At 58.1% G+C, this 20825-nt stretch overlaps 1 long non-coding RNA gene across 1 annotated transcript; it reads right to left on the bottom strand.

The window, feature by feature from the left end:
* Positions 1 to 2254: 2254 nt before the first annotated feature.
* On the bottom strand, positions 2255 to 6252 carry LOC123335214. The gene is made up of 2 exons (XR_006553613.2): positions 6159 to 6252; positions 2255 to 5239 (listed from the first exon to the last, which is right to left on the bottom strand). It is a non-coding gene; the product is annotated as an uncharacterized LOC123335214 (long non-coding RNA).
* Positions 6253 to 20825: the final 14573 nt, after the last annotated feature.

The following is a 20825-nucleotide window of genomic DNA, read 5'->3' as shown; positions in this document are numbered from 1 at the left end:
CAGGGTGTGTATTTGTATTTGGGGCCTGCCAGTCCTTGTTGGAGGGGTGCTTTGAGCTTGTAATTTGGGATTGGGTCTGGGATCTGCTGGGGAGCCATGTCTGCAGACCGTAGGGCTGATGGCGAATCTTTGCTTCTGGGTGTGTGTCGTTTGGGCGCAGGGCCCTGGCATGAGCATTTGTGGGGTGCTGTGCCTTTTTTCATCTCCCTGGGAAATGGAAACAAGTCCCTTCTCCCTGGGGCAGCTATGGGGAGGCCGGGAAGAGGCGGGGCTGCCTTTGAGTGCGCTGCTGCTGCTGCTGCTAAGTCGCTTCAGTCGTGTCCGACTCTGTGCGACCCCAGAGATGGCAGCCCACCAGGCTCCCCCATCCCTGGATTCTCCAGGCAAGAACACTGGGGTGGGTTGCCATTTCCTTCTCCAATGCATGAAAGTGAAAAGTGAAAGTGAAGTCGCTCAGTCATGTCTGACTCTTAGCAACCCCTTAGACTGCAGCCTACCAGGCTTCTCCGTCCATGGGATTTTCCAGGCAAGAGTACTGGAGTGGGGTGCCATTGCCTTCTCTGTTGAGTACACAGCAGGGGCTTATTAGGTATCCACCACCTGATGCACCTGAGCAGGTTGGAAGCCCCAGACCCCAGGGCCAGTCGTTCCCCGTACCCTTCATCCATGCTGGGGGATGGTCCCCAGGTTCTATGACAGGTCTCTTAGGATCCTACCAAGTTCTATGTGTGGTGGTCCACTGCCTAAGACTCTGAGCTCCCAATGTAGGGGGCTCGGGTTCGATCCTGATCAGGGAACTAGATCTGACATGCCACAGCTGAAGATCCTGAGTGCCGCAGTGAAGACTGAAGATCTCTCATACCACAACTAAGACCTGGTGCAGCCAAACAATAAAACAATGAAAAAAAAAAAGTTGCATGTCACCTTGGTCACCAGGCTCTGCCAAAGTGTGACTCAGTGTCCCCAGTGACTCCAGGCCAGCGTGGAGGTTTGTCTGTCATCTCGAATCCCCTCCCAGCTTCCAGGCAGCATGTATCAGAGGGTTCTGGAGTCCCAGGGGCCTTCACCCCAGCCTGGCCCAGGAGAGGCACAGAGTGGGGCTGAGGGAGGGGGCCTCGGGGCTGCTCCTCGCCTCAGTGCCACCCGAGGGGACTGTAGCATCCCCGGCACAATGAGTGGAGCGGGAAGGCTCTGGGCTAATTAATTCGGCCGTGCTGGGTCCAGCGACGGGGGCTGCCTCTTAATGAGGCCAGCGAGCGACACAAAGATCCCTGTGTGCACCCCACCCGCCCTGCCCAGCATCAGGGGACGCAGGGTGGCCACTGTGCAGAGTGCCACAGAGGGAGAGCCGAGGGACCCCTGCACTCCGAGGCTTCCTTTGCCCACCCTTCCCGAGACCCCTCACCCAAACACCCCAACTCGACCACAGGGCTGGAGGGAACTGGTGAGAGAGGGTTAAATGCGAGGATTGTGGGGCAGAATTGTAGCAGCTCATTTTGATTTTGTTACTAAAAAATTTGAGATATAATTGACATACCACACAAGCCATCCATTTCAAGTACAATTCCACAATTTCTATTCATTTACAGGGTTGAGCAACCATCACTACTGATTCCAGAACATTCCATCACCCCCAAAATAACCCCACTCCTGCCCCAGCCCCTGACAACCAGGAACCCACTGTGTCTGTGGATTGGCCTGGATGTTTCCCATTACTGGAATCACACCCTGTGTGTCCTTCTGTGTTTGCTTCTGTCACTGAGCATAGTGTTCTCAGGGACCACACACATGGTAGTGGGTGTCAGGGCTTCTCTCCTTTTCAGGGCTGAGTAATATTCCAATCTGTGGAAGGGTGATGTTCTGTCCATCCACCAGCTTATAGACATTTGGGTTGTTTGCTTTTAGCTATTACGAGGCTTTTATTTTTGAGACAAAGTTTTAACACAAAAGGTGACCTGGGATGGGTAAGTACTAAGAGCTCTGTTCACACATTGGGGTCTTTGCACATGTTCTCTCAGCAGACCACACCTGGCTCTCTCCCTGACCCCCTTTAAATATGTCCCATGTCCCCTCTCAACCTCCCTGGTCAAGCAGTCCTCACCCCACAGCCCCTGCTGTCAAATCTCTGATATTTTTACTTGTCCATCCATCTTCCCTATGAGCTGAGAGTCCCCAGAGGGGAGGAGGACTGGTCCACAGTTGTGTCTCCCCCGGGACTCGTCACCTGCCATGGGCACAGACATACATACACACATATGCAGAGAAACCACACCGCCTTGCCCACCTGTGCGCCCCCTGTATGGACAGGTGCTTGCATTTGGGGCCTAGGTCTCTCAGGAACCAGGCCGTCCATCACTGGCCACTGGTAATGGCCTTGAAAGCCCACACCAAGGTGCAGGGTGGCCCCCACTCCTGGGGCTGCACTGGGTACAGCAGGTACCCCAGGCGGCCATGGGTATGCAGGTCCCGTGTGTACCTGGTGGTTGCCCACGGAAAGAGGGTTGGGAGGTGGGGTGGGAGAACCCTGAGGTTCCCCTCACATCATGACTGTCACTCTTGGGTGGAGCTGGGCTTCCTGATTGGGCACCTCTTTGATTTGTGGACATCTTGGTTTGGGGGGGTCAATGCCCACAGTCACAGGAAGTCACTGCAGCCCCTCCCCTCTGGGTCACTGTGTCCCCATCTAGTCTGAGAAGAAGCCCCAGGCCACGCCTTGGGCCCCCAACTCTGGGACCATGACAGAAGGGGCTTGTACATTGCCCTCCAGACTGATGGGGACCAAATCTGGCTTTCAGGGGGTCTGATCAAGTCCCTTGACCACAGGCACGCAGTGGGTCATATCGGAGGAAAGGCCACTGTTCGAGAGGCCCTGGGCTCACTGCCCCTCTCCAGATGCCTCCACCCCCTCCTCCCTCCTGACACCTGCTCCCTCAGGGACCCTCCGACATGATGCCCCACTGTCTACGTTTCCCGCATCAGTGTCAGCATCCCCAGCGGGCATTCAGTGAACGCCTCCTGTGTGCAGTCAGTACTGAGCCCTCCCTCAGTCTGTGGGGTCAGGGCAAGGACGTTGAGTCCTGCCCGGGTGGTCCCTGGGCCCCATATTTGGGGGCATATGGGCCATGAGAGGAGGCCACAGTGATGGGCACCCTGGACCTGGTTGCAGGTGGCCATGCAGACAAATAAAAAGTGAGTTCATAGCCTGGGAGCCCCCAAGGAGCCATAAACCACCACAAGATGACACACAAGCTGGAAATTAAGAGGCTGCAGCTGGGCTAGTGAGGCCGGTGGGGCTGAGACAGGCAGTTGTGGTGGGCAGGAGCCAAGAGACCCTCCCACCCTCAATTTCCCATCCCGGCTTGCAGGCGATGGCCCTTATTGGACCTATGCTGGAGATGATCACTAGGACTGTGGTTAGGTGTGGACAGGGGCAAGACAGTTGGAGAGGGGAGGGAAGGGCTCAAATGTGGGGCTCAGGGCAGGTGCAGGACAGGGACAGATTGCTGGAGATTCAGGCATTTCTTTGCGTGGTCTTATGGGAGGCTGGGAGGGAGAGGGCAGGGCAAAGAGATGGGTGGGGGAGTGGTGCACAGGGGGCTCTGGGGCAGGACTGGAGGCCAGGATGGAGGAGTGAACTCTGGGTGGGGTCTGCTGAGCCTGAGGCCTCAGCTTCCCCCCAGGGAGGTGTTCAGGAGGCCACTGACCCTCCCTGTCTCCTCCCTACACTATTGCCTGCTGCAGGAGAACTGTACCCCAGCCATCCTCTCCTCGCTCTAGGGAGCCAGTTGGGAACCTCGTTGTGGAGGCAGGGAGGTTGGGGGCCAGACCCCTCCCTCTGAGGCCAGAAGAGAGACTCTCCCAGAGGGCTGCCCGCCCGACAGCCCCTGACTTGCCCCATTGATCCCGAAACAGAAACTGAGGCCCAGAGGTGATCTATGGGCCCTAATGGACGATGCAGTCCTTGGGGAAGGGGATGGACGAGTGGTGGAGGAGACCCCTCTCCTGTGCAGAGGGGGAAACTGAGGCCCCACAGGTCAATAAGGGTGGATCCAGGGTGAGCCCCAGGCCTCCCTGGGGCCAGGAGTTGGATCTGAGTGACTCGACCAGTTTCAGCCCCTCTGTGCAGGGACGGTGCGCAGAGGCAGAGGGAGTGGGCAGGCTACTGTCTATGGCGCCCCCAGAGTTTCTGGTCCACCGGGCCTCCCTCCTCCGCGGCTTCCCTGATTCAGGGGTCTTCACTGACCTGTTGAGGCGGCAGAGTGGTGGGGGTACTGAGGCAGCCTTCGGGCGTTGTCCCAACCCCACGGCTCCGGACGGGAGGAAGAAGAGGCAAGAGGCGGTGCTGGGCCCCGGGGACCCTCGGGCGGGTTGGAGTGGGGGCTGGAGAGCCAGCCGATCGCCTCACAAAGTTTGCAGCTCTAAGTGCTGAAAAGCCTCCTGCAGCCCCTGGGATCCGCGGGCGGACGAGGGGAACTGCAATGGGGACTGAGGCTGGGGGCGTCCCCACGGGAAAAGGCCTTGACCCTGAGATAGGAGTGGCATCCGGGCACCCCACCCCACGCCGCGGAACCCAAGGTCCCGGCTCCCGCACTCCTTCCTCTGCTCCAATTCCTGCGTGGCTCCCCAACACTTAGGACAGGGCCCCACCCCTCCAGTGAGGCCCCGCCCACTGCGCCCCGCCGCCCAGGCGGGTCCCCCATCCCACCCGCGCCACGGTCCCCTGCTCGCCTTCGCTTGCGAAAGGACGTCACTTCTTCCTCGAAGACCCCACTCAGGGCCTCAGTTTCCGTGTTTACGAAGTGGGGGCGTGAGCTCCGGTGTCAGGGGTGGGGGAGGACGGGCAGGCATGGTCGAGTAGTCGGCTTCCCCAGGACTCAGTTTACCCAGGTGTGCGAAGTGGTGCAAGGCCTGGGTCCCAGCCCCCCATTCAGCCTCTCTCTCCACTGGGACCCCCCCCCCACTCCGCGCTGGGCCTCAGTTGACCTCTCTACTAGCAGAAGAGACCCAGCTGAGACCCATTTTACAGACGAGACGCCGAGGCCGGAGGAGGGGGGCTCCACAGCTGGGACCTGGCCGTCAGCGAGGGGTGGATAAGGAGGGAGGCAGCCAGCGGCTCAGGCGGGTCCGGAGTCTTTATTATGGGCAGAACCCTCCGCAGCGGCTCTGCTGGGGCGCCTGAGCGGGCGGGGCGCGGCGCGGCGGCAGGACCGGCGTTGGGAGTCCTCCTTAAGCTGCAAAACTGAGAGCCTGCTATTACCCTGCTGCGGGGGGCACGCCGAAAGGGCCCTCCCTCCGCGCTTCTGCCTCCGTGCCGCCCGGCAGGCGCGCCAGAGTTATGGTTTGCAATATCCTGCTCCCCTCCGGGCCGAGTGTTAATGACGCAGCGCCGCCCCCGGCTCCGCGCACCCGGGGGTCTTTATTAGCATCATGCATCATGCCTGCAGCCCCTCTGAGGTTAGAGACGTCCGGTGGCCAGGAGGGGAAACTGAGGCACAGAGAGGTTAGTGCCCCACCTGGCCAAGGGCATAGCTGTAGGCATCAGACAGACTGGGGTTTCATTATAGCGGCCTCTGCTATCCACCATACCTGAGTCATCGCTCTTCTCAGAACCTCAGTTTGCTGGCCCAGAAAATGGTGCTATAGTGGCACATGGTGGGGCCTCTGCCTGGGGGTGGGGGTGGGGGTTCTTTTATTTTTTAAGTCTATTTTTTTATTCTTTTATTTATTTGGCTGTGCCGGGTCCCAGCAGAGTCATGCAGGACCCTTTACTTGAGGGAGTGGGACAGAGGATGAGATGATTGGATGGCATCATCAACACAATGGACATGAGTTTGAGCAAACTCCAGGAGATAATGGACAGGGGAGTCTGGTGTGCTACAGTCCATGGGTTTGCAAAGAGTTGGACACCACTGAGCAACTGAACAACAACATGGGATCTACCTCCCCAACCAGGGATAGAACCTGGGCCCCCTGTATCAAGAATGTGGAGTCTTAGCCAGTCTTCCCTGAAACACCAGGGAAGTTCCCTGCCTGGGGGATTCTTGATGACCTGAATGGCCCCATAAAGGCAGGACTTCCGGTTCTCCCCCACCCCCGGTGGCCCCAGCATCTGGCACAATGTCAGCCAGCCCCCAATGAACATTTGTTGAATGACTTACTGAATGTGTTTGGTGCATGGACTCCAACTTGAGTGCTTCTGCTTACCAGCAAGGCTGGCGGTGCTGGCCTCCTTCTCTGGCGCTGGTTCCTCAGGGAAGGCCTGGGTGTGGGGAGGTAGTGGGGAATAGCCTCTCTCAGACAAGGGGGGCAGAGGGGGCACCACAGGAGTCAGCCCTGCTGGCTGGCAGATCTTTAAATTAAAATACATATATACACCAGATAAATAACCCAGCCCACATCCTGGTGACAGGCGGAATTAAGTCGCCCGGTTGGGGACCCTGCAGCAGTGGCTGGGGTGGGGGTTGGGGAGGCCTTGCTGGCTTCTTGCCCCTGGACGACCCTTCATTCTATTGGGGAGCATCCCAGCACTCTGGAGCCTGCTGGGGACCTGGGGGGACTTTAGGGGTCAGAGAGCGAAATCTGGGTCTGAGACCTGAATTCTGAGCCCCAGGGTGTGTGTCCAGGACCTGGTCCTACTAGATGAGACACCCCTCCACCCACCCAGTCCGTGGCACTGGACGTGGGGCTGGGACACAACACGTTTGAATCCTGGTTGGGCCCTTCCCCTCCCGGAGGTAACAATCCTGGTAACCCCCTACCCAGTCAGGTTGACTGCGAGAGAGACCCCCTCTGAGTTCAGGGGGAGGCCCCTGTGGGGCCCACATGGCTGAGGGGTGCTCCCGGGCCCCATCCCTCTGCCTGAGCACAGCCCGGAGGGCCAGAGGGGGCGGAAAGGGAGTTTTCAATTAAGGAGCAGCTAATCACCCAGCAAGGGCCGTTCTGGGGCCCAGTAAATCTATTATGAAAAGCCTCTAAATGTATGTAAAACCGGCCTCCACAATCCTGGGATTAGGCCTCCGGGAGGGGAAACCGAGGCGCAGGCTGGCTGGTGGATTAGTGGAGTGAGGCCCCTGGAGGGTTGGGGGAAGCTGTCCCTAGGGGTGGGCAGAGGGGGAGCAATCTCCCTCTGCGGAAGCCAGGACCTGTGTTCAGCAAGGGTCTGAGGCCCAGATAGACCCGGAGTGAAGGTAAAGATTCTGCCTGCAATGCAGGAGACACAGGTTTGATCCCTGGGTCTGGAAGATCCCCTGGAGGAGGGCATGGCTACCCACTCTAGTATTCTTGCCTAGAGAATCCCCATAGATAGAGGAGCCTGGTGGGCTACAGCCTATGGGGTCGCAGAGTCGGACACAACTTAGCAACTAAACAACAATTCCTTTGTGCCTTTATTGAGCACCTGCAGTTTGCCAAGCCCAGTGCTGAGGGCAAAGAGTGAACAAGAAGGAGGGAGCCTGGGGCCTGGGCAGCTTGGGGTCTGTGTGCGTGCATATGTGCTCAGTTGTGTCCGACTCTTTGCAACCCCATGGACTGCAGCCCACCAGGCTCCTCTGTCCATGGGATTTTCCATGCAAGAATACTGGAGTGGGTTGCCATTTCCTTCGCCAGTGGATCTTCCCAACCTAGGGATCGAACCTGCATCTCTTGTGGCTCCTGCACTGGCAGGTGGGTTTTTTACCACTAGCGCCACCTGGGCAGCTTGGGATCTGGTGGGAGATAGATGTCCGCTGGACGAAGGATGAATCCATGAAGAGGTTGCCGCAGGTGGAGGCAGTGAAGGTTAGAGCCCAGGAAGGGCCGAGGTTGGCATGGGAGGAGCCCGGCAGATAAGAATCTCGTCTCTCCTTCTGAGGGGGCAACAAGAGAGCCCTGTGAGGTTTTTAGCCCAACTGGCCCCTGTCTCCCTCCCAGCATCCTTTGTGGAACACTGACCCTCAAAGGCCACCTCCCTCTGGGGCTCAGTTTCCCCAGCGTGGTCCCCGCATTCCCACTGACCCCATCTGACCTTCATGCTCCATGAGTCTGCTAATTATTCTTGGCCCAGATGCTTCCTCCTTTCCTCCTGAGGTCGTTGATCCCTTCCTACAGAATCCCTTCCAGGCACCCAGGTGCGAGCGGAGGAGGAGGAGGCGCGCCCTGCCCAGCGGCCTGAGCACATGGCAGCTAGTGTCTACCAGCCTTGGCAGCAGCCAGTGGGGCCTTCCCTGGGCCCCTGGCCTGGCTTTGGTCCAGCCACCTGTGTGTACCTGCCTCCCAGGTGCTGGGAAATGAACAGGAGGCCGGTAGTTCCCATGACTCAGTGGGTTCAGGCCCCAAAATTCCCTCAGGTCACTGGCGAGGCTGTGTGGCCAGCGGGGATGGGGAGGCCTTGGTGAGGCCGGCCTGGGGTCTGGGCCTCGATGGGCTGCCAGCCCTTGCTGTGTGATGTAAGAGGTCGTGTGTATCCTCCCGTGACTCAGTTTCCCCAAGTTGTCATCAGCGAAGGCTTGAGGCTGTTCCCAGCACTAGGGGGTGTGGGGGGGCCCCAGGTGCCCCCCCCCCCATCGGCCTGGCCGTCAGTCAGGCCTGCGGGGCCTCTTCAAGTCGTCACGGCCCAGCAGTGGTCGCAGGAGGGATTATTCCGGCCTGTCCAGGATGGACTCAAGTGGAACCGACGCTGACGAGCGGAACGCGCCCCTGCGGGCCAGGCCTGCCTGCCTTTGTCCGCCGCCAGCCCCGCCTGCCTGCCTTCACAGACACCGCCTCCAGCACTGCACAGCACAGCCTCGAGCCCGGTGCTCAGCTGTGGCCCCCACCAGGCAAGGCTGGCACAAAATTCCACTGGGCCTTTGGCAGAGCAGCTTCTGGGCTGGAGCCCCAGCTGAGCCCCTCCCCAGCCTCAGTTTCCCCATCTGTAGCATGGGTGTGCCCGCCGTGGCTGCCCGTGGGTAGTTTAAGGATTGATGGGGCCGTGTGGGCAGAAGCCGGGGGCGGGGGCAGACACCATCCCTGAGCTGCTGCAGTTTTCCCAGGGGTGCTTGGCCCGGCCCTCCGCCCGGTCCCACCACCGAGTCTTTGTCCAGGAAATTCGAGGTGGCAGGGAGAACAGATCTGCTGGAGGCCTGAAAGGAGCCGAGGCAAATGCTGTTGACCCCTGACCCCGGCCCCCTAATCCCAGGGTTGAGGCCCTCACTGGGAGGGGCCCTGAGAGATGGGCCCGGGTGTGACCCTCGCCCTAGGCGCCAGGGGGGGCTTCCGGGTCAGGGTCATAGGGGCTTTGGAGAACACATTAGTCCCCTTGGCCACGTGTCCGGTCACCACCCTGCAGAGGCCTGCAGAAGAAACTGAGGGCCGGCAGAGCTGTCAGCAGCCCCAAGGCCCTGCCACCTCCCGGCTGGTGACCAGAGGCCAGCAGCTACCCTTTTTGAGCCTGAAAATGGGAAGGTCTAGAAAGGCTGGGGGTCTTGGAAGACGGCTCACAGCCACGCTGGGTGTCCCAGCTCTCAAGTGATTCTCTGGGTCAGTGCACCCCTCCGGGCTGAGGGATGGCTAAGAAGGTACAGGGCCCTGGTGTCCCCTCTGGGAAGGCCCCCGCAGACCCTGGCCTGGAGTGAGGGAGGGGCTTTCTGATTGGACTGCCCTCCTCTGATCTAGATCCCTCCATTGCTCCCACTCATGTCAAGACGGTTTTCCCCACGTAGACAAAGGCTGCAGAAACAGTGATGAAGCTTTAGCCATCAAGCTCTATGGCCTGGCTTCTCATCTCAGTTCCTCCTCCCCAGGTGTGAGTCCACGGGCAAGCTGCCTTCTTCTCTGGCCCTCCCCCGGTGGCCAGGGCTGTTGTGAAGATAAAATGAGGAAATGCAGTAATCAGGCTGAGCCCAGTGCTGGGCATATAGCTGGCACTCAATAGATGCAGCTCTGGATGGTGCTGGACTTTAGCCCTGGCTTTGGTCCTGACCTAGGGCCACCGTGCATGAGCGTTCTGCCTCTCTCTGCTTCTACTGGCCCGGCAGGGCTGGCTGAGGAGAGACTGAGACAATTAATAAGCAGATGCTTGCTAAATGCCCGAGGAAGAATGGGGTGAAGGGATGAGGGGAGGCGGGTGTCCTGGCTTCTGGCAGCTGCGGCGACTTAGACTGCCGGCTCCTTGGAGGCCCCCTCTAGGAGCCTGCACTGAAGATTAAACGATTCCCCACCGCTGGCTGGCTGCGATGCGTTCACACGCTCGGGCGCCCCTGCACTCCCCGGCGGCCGCGTGTCTGTTCCACCCTGCCGAGCTGTTCCCCACGATCAATTTCAATTTGGCCTGGTCTCTGCCTCTGCAGCCTGGCCCTCCTTGGGGGCTGGGGCTGGGGAAGGGGAGGTGGTGGCTTCCTCAGCCTGCCCACCCCCAGGTCCCAGCACCTGTGTCTGGTGCCAGTTGCTGCCCCCTTTCTGGGCCTTAGTTTCCTGAAAATAATGAAATGGGGAGGGGAAGGCAGCCTGGGGTCAGGCCTGTTTCATCTGACCTCCTGCATTTCTTGAGTGCCAACTGTGTGCCAGATCCTATGCGGGATGCTGGGAACATGGTGGGAACCAAAGTAGACAAAATTGAGATGGGCTTAATCAAGGCAAGTTAATTGGGCCTGGAGGTGTTGGGGGGGGGGTAGGGGTAGCACATGCAAAGGCCCTGAGGCAGCCGGAGGAACACAGGGAAGGCCTGTGTGGCAGGAGCAGTTTAGGAGATTGGGCAGGGGAAGCATGGAGGAGCCCAGTGACAGTATTACTCAATGTTAATCAACAGTCAGCATTTAATTAGTGCCAACTGTTTGCCTCATCTCCCTGGACCTCACAACTACCTTTTATGTGCTCAGTCGTGTCTGACTCTTTTGCCACCCCATGGACTGTAGCCCACCAGGCTCCTCTGTCCATCGGATTTCTCAGGCCAGAATATTGGGGCGACCCGATTTCCTCCATTGCCATTTCCTCCTCCATGGGATCTTCCCCATATCTCCTGTGTCTTCTACTCCGTAGTAAGATTCTTTACCACTGAGCACTTGGGGGAGATTGAAAATTGAAGCCAAAGAGGGGGCCTCTGGCCAGGGTTATCATCTAGCAGAGCTGGGGTTTGGTCCCCACTCAGATATGTCCCAGGGTCCCAGGCAGGACGGTGGTAGGGCCCGTCACTCCCTCTGCAGTTCACTGTCAGCCACCATACTGCACGCCCCCAATCCAGGCACCCCTCTCCCCCTCCCCCCACCACTATTCGGGGGCTCCAGGCCCCCTTCAATTTCTGGGGTAAGGAAGGACATAAATTGGGTCCAGAGTCCCTGGAGTTTGACTTGAATTCACCTGTCCTTCTGGGTGACCTTGGGTTACGCCTGTCCCTTTTGTACCTCCGTTTCCCACCTTGTAACAAGGGACTGTGGGAGAATCTTTGCTCTCAGACTAAGGTGGAGGAGGGTATGAAGCTCCCCTCTCCTGGCTTTGAACACACCCTGCAGCCCCGCTCAAGCCTGGACCTGCCTTGTGCACCTGGCGGGGGGTGACCCCCCCACCCCCACCGTTGTACGCCCCAGGGAGTGGGTACCCCCGGCCCCAGCCCGAGTGGTGCGCCTGGTCCCCGCGCGCATACCCAGTTGTGCGCCCTCCCTGGGGCCCGACCCAGGCTGTGTGCCCAGCGGCCCCGTGCCCTCCCTGGGCCCCACGCGGCTCCGGCTCCGGCCGCCGCTAGGTGGAGCGAGGAAGCCGGCGGAGACGCCGCGCGGGAGGACGCGCTCCGGAGCGCGGAATCCCGGGACGGCTCCGCGCTCAAGCCCCTTGCCCTGAAGACAGGGAAGAGCGCCGCCCCCGGGCGGGACAGCTTGGGAGGGGTGCGCGTGGGGAGCGGGAGGGGCGGGTCCGGAGCGCTCGGTGAGGTCCCACCACTGACCCGACCTTGACCCCCGACTCCTGACTCGGCTGCCTCCTGCGGATGCTGGTGTCCAGGGAGGTTGAGGCTGCCTGCCTCCAGCGTGCAGGGGCATTCGAGAATCCTTTTGGGTGAGGTCCTCAGGACCCGTTTCCCATTCCCAGGCAAGGACTCAGTGTCAGGGCAGACAGGTGGGCTTCTCTGAGGAAGTGGCCTTGCAGCTGACCTGGAGCCTGAGGGATCCTGAGCAGACTGAGCGTTCTGCAGCAGGCGGGCAGCTTCCCCTGACCCCAAGGTGGGCTGCAGGCCACCCCTATTCCAGACCTTCCTATGCCATAGGAGGGGGGTGATGCACTTTAGTTTTGTGCAGAGGTTACTGGGGAGCCATGGTGGGTGAGAGTAGGAGAGTGGTATCTGTAAGTTACTTTGTTTTCCAGCTCCCAGCACAGGCAGGGGTGAGAGCCCGGGTGGGCCAAGGGGAGGCTGGGGGGTCCAGGTGGGGCCTGGGCAGGGATGGAGCAGGAAGGCTCAAGATGTGGATGGCCTGAGTGGGCTCAGGTGTTATCCCCGGCCCTAGGCTGTCCTCTGCCTCCCAGAACCTCAGGGCTGGATCCATCCCCAACAGGAACCCCCAGCCTACCCCCACCCCCTCACCCCAGCTCCCTCCTGCCTGCACCAGCTCCATCTGCCCTCTGAGGAGTGGCTTCTAGCTGCATTCTCTTGGAAGGCCCCTCTCTCAGAAAAGGAAACTGAGGCACAGAGGGTTTGGTCACTCACAGCACATCTGGGGCTCTCTCTGTGTAATTGGAGCTTCCCAGGTGGCTCGGTGGTAAAGAATCTGCCTGCAATGCAGGAGATGTAAGAGACATGAATTTGATTCCTGGGTCAGGAAGATCTCCTGGAGGAGGGCATGGCAACCCACTCCAGTATTCTTGCCTGGAGAATCCCATGGAGAGAGGAGCCTGGCAGGCTACAGTCCGTGGGGTTGCAAAGAGTAGGACATGACTGAGCCACTGAGCTGTGTAATTAGCACGTGTGGGTTTCCTTTTCTGCAATTAGCACATGTGGTTCCCCTTTTGTGTAATTAGCACATACAGGGCTCCCTCTGTGTAATTAGCACATGTGGCTTCCCTTTTGTACAATTAACACATATGGGCCCCTTTTTAGAGTTAGCACATGTGGATCCCCTTTTGTGTAATTAGCACATGCAGGGCTCCCTCTGTGTAATTAGCACATGTGAGATTCCCCTCTGTACAATGGTCACATCTGGGGTGCATCTGTGCAATTAGTGCCTTGTGGTCCTCATGACCCCGTCTATGTCATGAGCACACCTGGGTCCCCACTGTGGTGTGATTAGCCCATCTGTGTCCTGGACCACAGAAAAGCCACATTTCCCTGGCACCCCTGCTTGTTTCCATTGTGGGGAGGGGATCCCCCAAAACAATGCTTCGTTCCCCCCTGCACACCAGCTGCTCTGGGGGCAGCCCTGGGGTCCCAGCATTGTCGAGCTGCCCTGCTCGACCCTGAATCACGTCCCCAGCCGCTTTCCTACACAGGTTCATGCACCGAGAGCCAGAAATTTGACATCCACCTTCTCCCCATAGGCCACCTCTCCTCCTTGCTCCCTGCCCCCAGCCATCCTGTTCTGTTTGTCCCTGCCTCAGGGCCCTTGCACAGATGTTCCCTTCCTGTGTGTGACAACCCTGGGCCAGCCAGGCAAAAAGCACCCACCCCCAGACATACCCTTCCCCACGTGCCGACGCCATTCTCACTTTCAGTCCAACAATATTTATTAAAAATGAGGTGGGGGTTGTGTTCCTCTCCCTTCAGAAAGTCACTGTCAAGTTCAGGAGACAAATGTGCTTGAAAAAGGGCTACCTCGTACACTGACAGAGTGAGAGGTATGTTCTTATCCAGAAGAACTATAATTGCGCACACCACGAAGTTCACCTGTTCAAAGTGGGCAGTTCAGTGTTTTCAAGTCTATTCACTCTGTTGTGCAACCACGACGCCTAATTCCAGAACATTCTATTCCCTTCAAAAGAGACCCTGTCTCCATCACCGTCACCTGCATCTCCTCCCCCAGCCCCTGACAACCAGGAACCCACTCTCTGTGTCTGTGGATCTGCCTGTTCTGGACGTTTCCCACTAGTGGAATCACACCCTGTGTGTCCTTCTGTGTCTGCTTCCCTCACTGAGCATCATGTTCTCCGGGTCCGTCCATGCGGTAGTGAGTGTCAGGGCTTCATCCCCTTTTCATGGCTGAGTGATGCTCCCGTGCATGGATGTTCCCATTTCATCCTGTCCTTTTCTCCACGTTAGTCAAGGTCCTGAAGAGATCCATGTCCCAATATCATATGTAGGCCACTGGAACTGGCCCTTCCTCCCTGTGGCCAGCACTTCCAGGCTGGGGTCCCACAGGGATCCACAATTTTCCCCAACCCCGCCAACTGTTCCCCTCTAGTACAACACAGATGGAATCAGTGTGCTTCCCTCATGCAGCACTCTGTTCTGGGCGAAGCCGGACGCTCCCTGCTTCCCGGGGCAACCAGGGCACTTGTAAAAATCCCCAAATCAGACCGTGACCCTCCTCTGCCTAAATCTGTGGCTCCCGACTGCCCTCGGGGTTAATCCAGATTCCGGGGCATGGCTGGACACCCCTGGTGCCATAGGGTGGGGCCGCGTCATCCTCAGGAGGGTCCTGGCTCAGATGGGAAGGGAAGGGCGGGCAAAGGCTGGGTGCGTGAGATTGGCCCCATTTCCAGGTAATGAGACGGAGGTTTGGGTGGTACGGTGTAAGTCGGGACTCCAGAGAGTGGGGTCTCAGCTATCCTAGGTGATGTCAGCTGAACCCCTAGACATGCGGACCCTGTTACCCGCCCAGCATCCCTAACCAGAAGGAATGGCCTTTGTGGGCAGTTCAGCGTCCGGCTGTGGCTTCTGGGACAGTGAGGTGGGGATGGCGCTTGTCAGAGACCCTCAGACCTGCGGGAGCACCGCCAGCCTAGTGAGGGTCCCCAGGGCCCCCGGATGGCCCGCTGTCCCTCTGCCCCCACCCTAATGGGATTGAGACTTTTGAAGTTAATAGGAAACCAGGAGGCTCCCATGTAGAGAATAGACGAGAGGGCTTAGAGGGGCCTTTGTGAGCCGGGCCCGCGGTGATGAAAGTACCGTGAAATCCACGGTGTCACCGATGCCCCGTGACCATGACAGGCTCCTTTACTGGAAGAAAAGAAGGGAAAATTCCTCAAACAGTTATATGTGTGCATATGAACATACATGTACGTACGTGCAGTGGCAGCAGCCCTGGTAGGCCTGAGGTGCCATTTCAGCAGAGTGCTCACCCCTGGGGCCTCTACGTCAGGCAGGATGGTCCAAGATGCTGGGGACTTTTAGCAACCAGGAGCTCCCAATTTTCAGGCTTGGCCTGAGTCAGAGGCCATTTGTCACCCAGGGCAGGGAGCCCTGCTCACAGCTTATTGCTCTCTGCTTGCATGCCTCTGGAGATGGGAAGATCACTACCTTGCAAATCTTCCAGACAACGGCTCCTTGCATGTGGACCTGGTTAAGGGTGAAGTTATGCCTTACCTGGGGGTGGACATCCAAATTCAGGGAGGACAGGGACACAGGACATAAGGGAGTGCCATAGTTTCAACATTATTGAAATACTAATATATCTTACTATTTTTTGGGGGGTGTCTTTATTCTTTGGCTGTGTTGGGTCTTTGTTGCTGCACATGGGCTTTTTCTAGTTGCGATGAGCGGGGGCTACTCTTTGTTTCAGTACTCAGGCCTCTCATTTCAGTGGCTTCTCTTGTTGCAGAGCTTGGGCTCTAGAGTGAGGGCTCAGTAGCTGCAGGACACAGACTTAGTTGCCCCACGGCATGTGGGGTCTTCCTGGACCAGGAATTGAACCCATGTCCCCTGTACGGGCAGGTGGATTCTTATCCACTGGACCACCAGGGAAGTCCGAGATACTCACATATCCTACAGCTCATTCATTTACAGTGTACAGCTCATTTGTTTTACTCTATTTACAAGGTTATGTGTCCATGGACACAATCAATTCTAGAACATTTTCATCCTTCCCAAAAGAAGTCCTCTCCCCATCAGCAGTCACCCCCACCCCCTCCCCAGCCCCTGACAACCAGAAACCCACTCTCTGTGTCTGTGCATCGGCCCGTTCTGGACGTCTCCCTTCAGTGGACTCACACCCTGTGTGTCCTTCTGTGTCTGCTTCCCTCACTGAACGTTGTGTTCTCAGGGTCCATGCACGTGGTAGCCAGTGCCACAGCTTTACCACTTTCCAGGCTGCATGGTATTCCTGGGTATGGAAGGACACATGTGTTTATGTGTCACCATTGATAGGAGCTCGGGCCATTTCCCCTCCCTTGGAGTTGATGGAGAGAATGCTGTTCTTTTGAAAACCTTTAACTATCCTAGGCCTTGTGTGTTAAACCCTCACACAAGGTCAAGGCCCCCTGAGGCCAAAAATAAAGTATGGTCCCAACCCAGTGAGGGCGTCTGCAGCTCCAGGGGAAAACCTCCGTGGGGTCAAGGGTATGGACCCTGAGTCTCTTCAGGTGACCCCACCCTGGCCCTGGTGTCTGCAGCTGCCAAAGGGCTCTAACAGCACTGTGTGTCACATCCTGGGGACAGCATCTGTGTCCGTACCTGCTTTCACTTAAAGGTGCTCGCACGCTCCTGTAGATGGGAGAGCCGCTGCTGCTGTGACTGGAGGGCAGGCCGAGCATGGGAAGGGGGTCTCCCCGTGCCCATGACCCCTCCATTTTCTGTCCAGACTCCCAGGAGGGCGACTTTCTGCCTGTGGTCCCCAGCCTCCGAGGGGGTGGTCCCAGAGGAGCGTGTTCGTACCTGCTGTGCAGAAGTGGGGAAGGAAGGCGTGGGGGTGGGGTCCCTGAGCCTGCCCTGGGGGTGGACCCACCTGATGCCTGCAGCCCGGTGAGTGCACTAAATCCTCCTTGTGCACTGGCCGGGCCCTCCCTGGACCTGCCCCACTCTGCCCATTGTGCCAGGCAACCTGCACCCAACAGTCCCCAGGGAGGAGGGGGGCTGCATAAGTCCCTGCCCTCATCCACCTCCAAGTGCATCCATCTCCTTTTCTTAAAGGAAGTCCCGGAGACCGAGTGGAGACTGTGTGGGGCAGAGGCCAGAGAGGTCACGGGGGCCAATGGCCACACGGTGGTTCGGAGACACAGAGACAGAGAGACTCAGGAGCAGCCGGGGCCAGGTTGAGGTTTCCAGGCTGGGAGCTTCATTCTCAGCTCCCAACCCCCGAACCCCATGCCCTGACTGACCATGACCTGTTCTGTGGCCTCAGGTGGGAGGCCACCTGTCCCCTCTGAGTCTGGGATCAAGGGTGAGCTGGTGCTGCTAGGTCAGGGCTCCTGGGAATTCAGGGACCGCTTCATGGCCACTCCCAGTGTCTGGAAGCTCTGGGGTGGCCCCATCTGAGTGCCTGCTGAATGCCAGCCACAGCCTCAGGGACTGGGGAAAGTGCTGGCACACCTTTGGGCTCTGCCAGGCCTGAGTACCCCAGGCCCCTAGGAAGGGCTGCTGGCCCTGATCTTGGAGCTGAGGGGGGACACTCTTCTGTGTTTTTTTTTTTTTTGGCTGCACCATTCAGCATTTTTGTTCCCAAACTGGGGATTTTTGAAATATAATTGATTAATTTTTGGCTGTGCTGGGTCTTCACTGCTGTGTGGGCTTTTCTCTAGTTGCATTGAGTGGGGTTACTCTCTAGTTCAGGAGTGCAGGCTCTTCACTGTGGTGGCTTCTCTTGTTGCAAAGCACAGGCTCTAGAATGCATGCTCAGTAGTTGTGGTACACAGGCTTAGGTGTTCTGAGGCATGTAGGATCTTCCCAGACCAGGGATCAAACCTGTGTCCCCTGCATTGCAAGGCATTCTTAGCCATTGGACCACCAGGGAAGCCCCTGAAATGAAATTTTAGAGGATGATAAACTAGGGACTTCCCTGGTAGTCCAGTGGTTAGAACTCTGTGCCTCCCTTGAAGGTAGGTGTGGGCTTGATCCCTGTTTGGGGAACTAGGATTCCACACGCTATGTGGCACAGCCAAAAAAAAAAAAAAGATAATAAAATAATGAAGACAGAGCAGTCCTGTCCTCAGGGAGCCTGCTGTCCATGAGCTCCACAAGCTGCCTTTGTCTCTTTCAGCCCCGGTCTCTCCCTGTCCGTCTCAACAAGCTCCAAGGAAAGGGGCAGGAGGCCTTCCCAAAGGAGGTGTCATCTGAGCTGAGACCTGAAAGGAGAGGAGTGTCTCGAGGTGAGTTGGGCAGAAGGCATGAGAAGAGCAAAGGCCCTGAGGTGGGGGCGCAGCTGGGTGTGTTTGTGGGTCTACTGGGTGGCAGGTGTGGCTGGAGTGAGGGGCTAGGGGAGGGAGAGGTTGGCACGAGGCGGCCAGTGAGGGCTTGGGGAGGGTTCCAGGGAGGAGTTTGCTTCCTCCCCCAACTCTCTGAGGTCCCTGGGCAGCCGTGGCAGAGTTTGGAGCAGGGGAGGGACATGATCTGGTAGTAGCCCATCAGGAGAACCAGGCACAGAGGGCAGCCTGGAGGCAGTGGAAGGAGCCCTGGGAAGAAATCCTACCAAAAGGAACTTGGGTGGTGGCTCCTGTGCCCGTTGGCGAGGGTACTGGTGCCCACAGCCACTCTCTGAGAAGAGGGGCCCAGCCGCCCTTCCAGCCCTCAGCTGTTGTCTGAACTCTGAGGGAGCACCAGGCCCAGCAAGAACCCGGGGCCTTGACCAGCTGCAGCGGGGGCAGCTCCTCCCCACCCTGGGCAGGTAAGGGGGGCCTGGTTTGCAGAGGGACCAGCATGTCCCTGTGGCTGGCACAGCAGTGTTTCTGCTAGAGGAACTGCCCCTTATGGCCCCTGGCATGGCCAGCTGGTCACCTCCACCTGCTAGTTCCTGCAGGATTCAGTTTAGTGGCTCAGTCACGTCAGACTCTTGGTGACCACATGGACTGTAGCCCGCCAGGCTCCTCTGTCCATGGGATTCTCCAGGCAAGAATACTGGAATGGGTTGCCATTTTCTGCTCCAGGGGATCTTCCTAACCCAGTGTCTGAACTTCCATCTCCTGTGTCTCCTGCATTGGCATGTGAGTTCTTTAACACTGAGCCACCAGGGAAGCCCAGCGTCCAGTGTACAAATGAAAAAACTTGTGACCTTGGCCGGACTGCATCTTAGGCCCTGTCCTGGTTCCCAGGCCCTGCCTGGCCCAGGACGCTGTTCCCTCCTGGAACACCCGGATTGAAATTCTCAGGCCATGCACGCCAGCAGAGAATCCATAATGCATTGTTTAGACAGATGCCTTTAAACCGCTCTGTGGCAGGGGGTTGGGGGAACGGCGGGGAGGGGGGCTGTGTTGGGAGGGTCACCCTTTTCTCCTGCACAAAGGTCAGCTGCAGACTGTTGCCAAGGCAACGGCCAGCTTAAAGATGGAGGCTTAGGGAGAACAGACACTCCCCCGCCGAAGTACCCAGTGCGAGGGGCCTGGTTGTAGGCTCTGGGGGCTGGAGGTGGGGTCCAGAGTCCAGGGAGGTACAGAGTGGGGGCCCTGGGAGGAACGTGGGGAACTAGGGGCAGATCTCAGCCCTGCCCCTGCTGGGTCTGGGGACTGCTGAGACCCCCAAGCCTTGGTGTTCTCAGTGGTGAAGTGGGAACAACAGGACCCCTGGCCCAGTTGGTGGTGGAGTCACCTCCTGGGCCCTCCAGTGGCTCTGATGCAGCCAGTGGGACCTGGGGCTTAGAGGGCATCCCCGTCTCCTGGGGGTATGTCCCATCCTGAGCAGTGCCCCAGAGGATGAGCTGAAGCATGGGAGAGGCCAGGGTTCTCCTTCCCTGATTCCCGAGCTCAGGGCAGGAACCCTGCCAGCCCTCTGGGTCTGAACAAGACCCAAGGCTCAAATTTGCAAACCCGAGGGCAGTGATCTCCATGGAGAAACCATCCCCCACCCCGCCCAAGAGGGATGATGGGGCCTGAGACCCTTGGGTAGCAGCCACTTCTGACCCTGTGGGCTTCCAGGTCCTTCAGAGCCAGCAGGAGCAGACGTGAGCAGCCCTCAGCTTGGGGGCCACATCTGTGGCTGACATTACTGTTTGGCTGTTACATAAAAACAGCCTGTCTGCACAGACGTCTCTCCCAGAGAGAACTTTGAACTAAGGTGTGCGCCTCCTCGCAGGCTACAGTCTTTCATGACAGCTTTAGTTAGCAGTGACCATGTCTGACTCCTGCGATACAAGGGACGGAATTAGGAAGGCAACCTTTTCGTTGAGATGAACTTCACACAACATAAAATTAATTGTTTTCAGGCAAATGATTTTGTAGAATTTTGTACATTCACAGGGTTAGGGTTACTAACCATCACTTCTATCTGATTCCAGATCACCCCATCCCCCCAAAAGGAAGATTGTCCCTATCAGCAGTCACCCCCTACTCTCTCCCCAGCCCCTAACAACCAGGAACCCACTCTCTGTGTCCGTGGATCAGCCTGTTCTGGATGTTTCCCACCAGTTTAATCACACCCTGTGTGTCCTTCTGTGTCTGCCTCCTCACTGAGCATCATGTTCTCAGGGTCCGTCCATGTGGTAGCGAGTGTCAGGGCTTCTCTCCTTTTCGTGGCTGAGGGGTGTTCCCATGTGTGGAGGGACAGAGGCACCTTTATGAAAACCTGTGCTGAATCAGGCTCTACGTGCTGATGGCACCCACCACCTAGGTGGGTCAGAGCTGCCCCAGGGGAGCAGGAGGGCCCAGGACAGTAGGCACAGCCACAGGGGCCAGGGTCCCTGCCCAAGTTTGTTCTGGGGTGCTGGCCCCAGCTGGGGCTTGGGGGTCAGCAGGTGGATTAAAGGGGTCCACAGCAGGTTCTCATGTGTTTGATGAGTATGTATATACTGTGTGATAGGCACTGCTCCTGG

Source organism: Bubalus bubalis, chromosome 9 (assembly GCF_019923935.1).
Source record: "Bubalus bubalis isolate 160015118507 breed Murrah chromosome 9, NDDB_SH_1, whole genome shotgun sequence".
Taxonomy (NCBI): Eukaryota; Metazoa; Chordata; class Mammalia; order Artiodactyla; family Bovidae; genus Bubalus; species Bubalus bubalis.
Note: the sequence above shows the minus strand (reverse complement) of the source record. Positions and strands in the feature narration are given on the sequence as shown.